The sequence below is a fragment of the Pipistrellus kuhlii genome, unplaced genomic scaffold (assembly GCF_014108245.1).
Source record: "Pipistrellus kuhlii isolate mPipKuh1 unplaced genomic scaffold, mPipKuh1.p scaffold_m20_p_14, whole genome shotgun sequence".
Classification (NCBI taxonomy): Eukaryota; Metazoa; Chordata; class Mammalia; order Chiroptera; family Vespertilionidae; genus Pipistrellus; species Pipistrellus kuhlii.
The window spans coordinates 38,225,483-38,233,745 of NW_023425449.1; positions in this window are offsets into that span (position 1 = coordinate 38,225,483).

Genomic DNA, 8,263 nt, shown 5'->3' on the forward strand with positions numbered 1-8,263 from the left:
GCAAGCCTATGGCACACGTCCAAGGACCCACTTCATTCCCCCATCTGTTGCTCCGGCCAAACAGACAGATTGTCATGTCTGTTTCCATATCTGGCCGGCAGATTTTTCCATCCTGTGCTTTCACGGGGTGTATATCCCTTTGGAGAAGCAAGACTTTATAAAAATTCTCTTCACATCCCCCAACTGTACAGGCCCCAGACCTAATATTCTGAGCCATACTTTACCGTTATTCCGCAAAATCTCTGGTTGGAACATGATTGGGTCTTCCCTTCCTGGGTCCAAAGGAATGCGCCAGATTTCATAGTGGTTTGCCATTTTTAAAAAAATATATTTTATTGATTTTTTACAGAGAGGAAGAGAGAGGGATGGAGAGTTAGAAACATCGATGAGAGAGAATCATCGATCAGCTGCCTCTTGCACACCCCCTACTGGGGATGTGCCCGCAACTGGGGATGTGACCAGAATTGAACCTGGGACCCTTCATTCCGTAGGCCGACGCTCTGTCCACTGAGCCAAACCGGTTTCAGCTGGCTTGCCATTTTTTAAGATAAATCTTTATTGTTGAAAGTATTTTATATGTCCCCTTTTCCCTCTATTGCTCTCTCCTACTCCCCTCCCCCCTCACCAAGCCTTCACCACCCTATTGTCTGTGTCTAGTGGCTTGCCATTTTGACTTCACTTTTTAATTCACTGTTGTTAGAGAAAGAGGCAGAACTTGAAGATGTCCTTTACTCTCTTAATAACTCAGCTATGAATTTAAAAATATATTTATTTTAGTTTGATTGACATCATTGGTTTTTTTGAGGAAAAGCTTAAAGGAAACAAATTTATGTAAACTTTTACAACTGGCTAGCTTCCCACCACTTTGTGTACTGTGCAAACACAAAGGTATTTATTTAGTAAATGTTACAGGACTGTTCATATTTTTAAAAAACCAACACCACAAAAATAAGTCATAAGAACTGTTTTCTAATTTATAAATATTTAAACATAAGGAGGATAATATAAAACAAAGTAAAAAGTAAATATCAAGCCGAAACCCGTTTGGCTCAGTGGATAGAGCGTCGGCCTGCGGACTGAAGGGTCCGGGTTCGATTCCAATCAAGGGCGTGCACATTGGTTGCAGGAGGCAGCTGGTCAATGTTTCTCTCTCATTGATATTTCTAATTCTCTATCTCTCTCCCTTTCTCTCTGTGAAAAATCAATAAAATATATATATTTTTAAAAAATAGTAAATATCAAGTTCTAACCACCCGGATATCAGAAAGCTTGGTATTCCTCTAAATGTGTTTCCATCTTCTTTCAGAGCCATACAAAGCTATCAAAACAAATAACTTCTAGGAGGAGAGGATGTATTTATCCATCCTTTTAATTATCATGCATTGATTCAAAATTAAATATTATGAACAATGCTTAGCACTAGAGATCTAAACCACTTATGTTTTAGGTCAATGCTGGAACTATGCCTTTGAAAATAAAATTTTACTAGGACTCTGTTATTGATGATTCAGTCTTTTCCAAAAACATGTATGGAGCACCTAGGGAAGATCAAGCAGTGAAAATAAAGGGGAAGAAAATTTTCTAATTATGAGAAATCTTTCTTACTTACTGAAACTGTATATCTAAAAAAAAAAAAAAAAAAGGACTCATCAGTGTATGTTATCCTCTGCCTTTCACCTCTATTTATATTATTAATCCTTGACAAAAAGATCAATATATTGTGAATTCATTTCTATATACTCAATATCAGTGAGATAAAATATAATTACGAAAGTACTATTACATAAAGAAGTACCAGATAGGACTATTATAGATACTTAGAGATGAGCTATGCATCTCTCATTTCCTGTATTTTACTGTACAGTAGATATAATACTATTTCTTCCATTATGAATTGAAATATTCTTAAATTTGTTGAAGAATTTCAATAAGCCAATGAAAAGAATTATTAATCCCCTTGGATAGTAGTGGGAAATGCACTGTAATTGGTAGGCTTCGTATCAGAGTTCTTGGCATTTCTCCAACTGCATTAGCAATTGGTCATCTTAATTACATGGTCCATTAGCTGAAATCTGCATCCCAAAACCACCAAGCACAATTCTTGCCAACTCCGATCCATTCATTGTAAGGTCAAAGTTTCCTTGCTCATTGCAAAATGAAACTAGATATATTAAGTTAAAATATTCTGAGCTCATTAAGTATGCAACCTCAAATTAGTCACCATATCACATACAGAAGATAACTGCAATTCTAAAGACAATGCCTCTAATACTTTCAGTTTTTTGTGAAGTAGTGTAGTTCTGCAAAAGACCTGCACACTCAAAATATTTTAAGAATATAGCAAGCATTGAATGTCTACTTTCTGTGCCTTACAGGTATAATTACCTGCAATGTTGACACAGATGTTTCGGTCTAACTGATAATAGTCATTAGTGTGTTTCAAACAAAAAGTAGATTCAGAGCCAACCTTATCACTGTCAGCAAGTATTTAATCCAGAAGTATTCATGGGCCCTTAACGGAAGCCACCATGCAAGGTTTCTCTTCGCACAATCCCTATTAAAAAATACTCAGAAAATAAACTAATAATGAATGGGTCTATTCCATATTTATCCCTTCACTCTGACAGATATTACCATTTTTGGAGCATACACTATGTGCTCCCTGCTGGCATATCATGATAAATAAAAGATATTCCCTGTCCTGAAGATACTTGTGACCCAGCCCACTGTACACATTTATGCCGGGGTTCTTTTCCCAGCACTAAGAAAGGCACAGTGATCCGGAGAAAGGCTATGTGTAGATTAAGTAGGGGTCCAAAGATGAAAGATAGTTTTGAAAGGCATTAGGGGTCAGAGGAGCTTCAGCTAAAGGAGCTAAAGATCTCCCTTGACTCAGGACCCTTGCTTTTTATTAATACAATTTGTCCAAAGGCAAGGTGGAGATAATACACTTCAAAGGATAGGGAGGTACAGAAGCATTGTCAGATTGGGGAATAGCCTACAGCTGTTCAGGTGTTTGCCCAACAGGAGGCAATAACATGTAGATTAAGATGCCCTGAGCTGTCTGGCAGCAAACAATAATCCTATTCAGGTTTGGGGGAAGAGCCTATTAGCCACTCGAACAGGTAATTACATATGTGACTCAGCCCTTGTTGAGCCCCAAGTTTCATTAACCTTTTGATAAAACTCTTGTAATTATGAATGCTGGAATTGGCACCCAGCACATTTCTCAAAAGCATACAAATTTACCATGTTATTTTCCTACCACATAGCCCTTATTTCTCTACTTTCTTCCAAAGGGTGTAGTGAAAAACTTATTCAAATTCCTTGTTAACATCCAAATATTATGCTATACATTTCTTGAATCTCATCTATCTAATTAATCAAAATATTAAGGCTAACCGGGAATATAGCACACGATGAATTCAGACAAGTATTGTTCCAATCTTAATACCCTTAATCTTAATACCTATATGACAAGCCATCCTAGAATTTTGCCCAGCATTGAAGCCATGATTACTGATTTATATGTCGCCTCCAGCTTCCCCTCAATGAAAAAGTGGGCAGCAGGGTGCCTGTCTGCTCTCTTGGCATATTTCTTTTTAGTTCCTATGAGATCACTGAGAAAAATTCAAGTGCATATGCAAGTCCTTACAGCATCTGAGTTTCAATAATAGTATAGTCTCCTAGTCAAAAGACCTAAGTACCATACTAGTCTCTTAACATATATGTTTTTATTGATTTTCTTAGAGAGAGAAAGGAAGAGATAGAGAAAGACAGAAACATCGATGAGAGAGAAGCATTGATTGGCTGCCCCCTGCATGGATGGCCCTCACCAGGGATTGAGCTTTCAACCCGGGCATGTGCCCTGACTGAGAATCAAACCAGCAACTTCCTGTTGCATGGGTCATCATTCAACCACAGAGCCATACCAGCCAGGCAGTACCAGTCTCTTAATAGTCATTTCATTCCACCAAGATTTCATATTTCTTGTTCTAAACATCTTCATCTAAAACTTATCCCCTTTTGACATAAAAAACAAATGGAAATGGTTGAGCATATCTACTTTCTTCAACTCCACATTACAGCTTTGCTCTATAGTCATGCCTTGAACAAAATAACAAAAACAAAAAATAAAACAGCCTTTTTGGTGCCTCTACAGTTGTTCTATGCATTTTTTGTCTATATATTTTTCTTATTACAGTTCTCATGATGCATCTTATATTGTTCTGTATTGCTGTAATGTACATCCTAATGTTACTCTAATGTACCTCCCTAGGTCACTGTCATCCAACCCATCTTTCTACCAATCTTTTTAATATGATGTCTTAGTAAATTGCTCTCTGTGCAGTTGTAACTATTTCTATATATTATCTTCCCCTTTTTCGTTTTCATTTGGATCAGTTGCAATTGTAGAGTTTGAAATTCTTCTTGGGAGGCTCCCAGCCTTCTTAACTCATCTTCCCTTTTAGTGGGTCAAGCAGTGGGATCAAATCTGTTAGGTTAGAAGCTTAGAAATGATATGACTTAAGTCAAATCATCTCATGCAACTCTGGCTGTCTGGAAATAGGAATAAAGCAGTTTCCTGGAAGGAACTGCATAGAAAGGATGAGCTCTGTGGTGTTCAGTCTAGTTTCTAATCCTATTAGTCCCAGGGGGAGATAGATAAAAGGACCATTAAAGCAATACAGACATGTTCTGGCCTTTTGAATGCACCTCGATCTCTGACAATGACTACCTCCTTATGGTCAGCAAAGAGGCTACCAGTGATATGAGGACGTTCTGCAAAAGATCTGCACACTCAGGTAGGTGATCTTTGGTGGTGGCAAAGATGCAGGGAACAAAACTGTACTTAGTGCATTATTAAACTGTAGCTATTGTATCACACAGTGTAATTTAAAAAATCTTGGAACAACTTTCTACCATCCCAGAAGCCAAGAGACAAGTCAGAAGAGCGATGGGTGGTGGTGGTGATGATTATGATGATGTGATGGTAATGATGATGAAGGTGATGGTGGTGGTGATGGTGATTATGATCTAGAATTAGGACCATATCCTCAGGCTTATGTTGTCTGGGAACTACCTTGCTTTGAAGAATCTGTACCTTCCTTTTACAATACTTCAGGCACATGTCTGATTATAACCAGCATTTCCATTCACTAACAACTGGGAACTTTAAGATGATACAAACCTTCTCGCATATTAAAACAAAATTTCCCCTGTTTTAAAAAGTTAGGTGTCATCACTCTCTTTACCTTTCCACTTTTTAGACATGAATAGACATTTCAGCAACCACCTGAAGAGATAAAGCTTCAGGAAAAGAAATAATATTTGAGCATACGCTATGTCCCAGGCACCCATGTTCTGTATGTTCCCATATGGTAACGTAGTTAACATTTTAGTGCCGCATATCTACACTGATGCTCCTAGAGTTTGAATGTTGAACCAGAGCCCTGTGGTGTTCTCCACTGCATTGCTGGGCCCCATCCCTGCTCAGGCCTGCACAGGAGGTGGTTTGTCCTCTTTATCTGGCTACACTGGTATTTTGCCCCTGTGACAAAACCCCCATTTTCTTCCCTGTGATTTCCACCTTTCTTCCTTTCTCACATTCCTTCCCAATGCTAAGGCAGTTACACACTTCAGGAAGCTTCTGTTGTTGCCACCATGACCAGGAGCCAGTCCTTCCTCCTAGTCCCCACCACCCAGCACATCTCTATTAGAGACCTCTAAGGAATGAGGATTTTATTCAATATTTATTTAAAAAAATAGAAGGCCTTCCCTGACTGGTTTGGCTCAATGGATAGAGCGTCATTGGCCTGCGGACTGAAGGGTCCCAGGTTTGATAACGATCAAGGGCATGTACCTTGGTTGCGGGCACATCCTCAGTAGGGGTGTGCAGGAGGCAGCTGATTGATGTTTCTCTCTCATCGATGTTTCTAACTCTCTGTCCCTCTCCCTTCCTCTCTGTAAAAAATCAATAAAATATATTTTTTAAATAATTAAAAATAAATTTAGAAATTAGAAGGTCTTTCCATAACTCAGAGAATGAAAATTTACTTCATAATCTCGTTTTCCTTCCACATTGGGCCCACAGCATCCACCTCCTCTTAGTCTCCCCCCTCTCCCAAAGTTTCTCTTCCCTTCCCCCAACAGGCTGTACTTTCACCGTGGCCCACTTATGTCTTTCTTTTTTGCAAATGTGGATTAATGTATCTCTTCTAGTATATCAAATCTGACAGTCATCATTTATACTGTCTTCAAGTTGACAAAAAGGCAGCAAATAAAAGACCCTCCCATGTGTTATGTGAATCCATCCCCCTTACAAAATGACTATAGAATTATTATATCTCGTTTGTCTACTATATAATTTAATCGTTTTCAAATGTGTTGTATGTGCATGACTCCATGTGAAGTGTTAGGAAGACAGAAAGAAATGATACACAGTCCCTGAGTAATTTCGCTCCACCTATAAAAGGAACTTAACTTTAAATATACAATCAGGTGAAAAGGCTGTAAGAAGATATGCACAATATATTCAGGTGATACAAAAGGGTAATTAGGAGTTAAAAGGTGGGAGATGAGAGAAGTAGAGTAAGATTCTAACCAACAATGGAACTGAACATCTGATCAGTGATGTTGCCCCACTTCTAGGTTGAAATAATTCTTAGTCTTAAGCTCAGAGAACATGCCTAATGGAAGGAGACAAAGCTGAGCCTGGCATCATCAAACCAATGCTGATTCCTGTAAGGTGTTGCTTGTGTTCTGCCATAGGGCTCAACACAATCTCACTTAGCTTCTCATGTACACTTTGCATTCCCACATTCCCCAGTCCCACTGTCCAGACCCCATTTCTAAATATATCATCCTTGCTACTTCCTCCATTCTTATCCTCTTATCATGCCATTCCCAGTGTTTTCCGTAAGAATATTTTTTAAAGTTTTCCTCTCTCTGGCCGGTGAATTTTTATGTTGAAGGGATTTTGATAAAATGAATAATCTCTTTATAAACATACTAGGGGCCCAGTGCACGAATTCATGCACCTTGAAAGGAAGTGTGGGCTGCGAGGCTGTGGTGGGCACAGGGCCTGGTCTTGGTCCATCCTCTGTGCTCCCACCCAGCCCCTCAAGCTGAAGCCCACAGTCCCCTGTTGGCTGGCAGCCCCACTCCTGCCACCGCAGCTCCCATGCACTGGTGGTGACAGCCCTGCTCACACCCGCTGATGGCATGGAGCAATTGGGCCCGGCATCAGCAGCATGGGTGTGTGGGGCCAGCACTATCAGTGAGTGTGAGTGGCAGCTGCTGTCCCGATCGGCCCTCAGGAGCAGGGGGAGGTGGAAAAGCCCTCAGGGGTGATCAGGGTCAGCAGCCATCACTTGCATCCACTAATGGCACTGAGTGATTAGAACTGGTGCTGGGCACCAGCAGCAGGTGTGAGCGACTGCTCCAGTGCTGGCTGTGGGTGCAAGCAGGGCTGGCGCCAGCAGTGAGTTTGAGTGCCTGGCAGGACAGTGGCACCTGGGAGCAAAGAATTTTCAATAACCACCAGAGGCTCTCCCCAGTGACAGCAACTGGCACCCCACCTTGGCCTGGTGTCCCTGCTCACCTGCTCCACCATCCCACCACAGCCAACACCCACCATGTTCCTCACACACACCCCTGGTGGTCAGTGCATATCATAGCGACCACTTGTTGATTGGTTGGTTGTTCCACTGTTCAGTCTATTTGCATATTAGGGTTTGATATAGAGAGATAAGATGCAGTTTATCCTCAAGAAAAGACCCCATCTTGTAAAATTTTAAGCCATGATTCAAAAAGGAAAATTTTATTCCTCAATACAATATTTGTAGCTAGTCATCTTTCCCAGTGCTTGTCCTTCTTCTCCTGAACCCATGCTTTCTGAAAAAGAACAGATAATAATGCCTATTTCCTAGTAATTCCAATTCTTTCTTTTTCTTTCTTAGATAGCGGATATGACATAGATTTTACTCTCCATTATCTCCTGATGCCCATTCAACAAATATCTAAACAAACCTCTGTTAGCTTCTGGAGATACTAAGTGTACAAGAGAGCCTCCATGAGCCTGAGTCAAGTGGGAAAGACCACACAGTACGATGGCCAGCATGAAGAATGCGGTAAAAACTCGGGAAATACTAGTAAGCATCTACTTCTCACCTTCATGGTGAAAGATCCATGTGGAAGAGCAGGCCCTGGAAAGTACATAACACTTGATATGTCAATATTTCTCCATATCCAGTAACTCGGC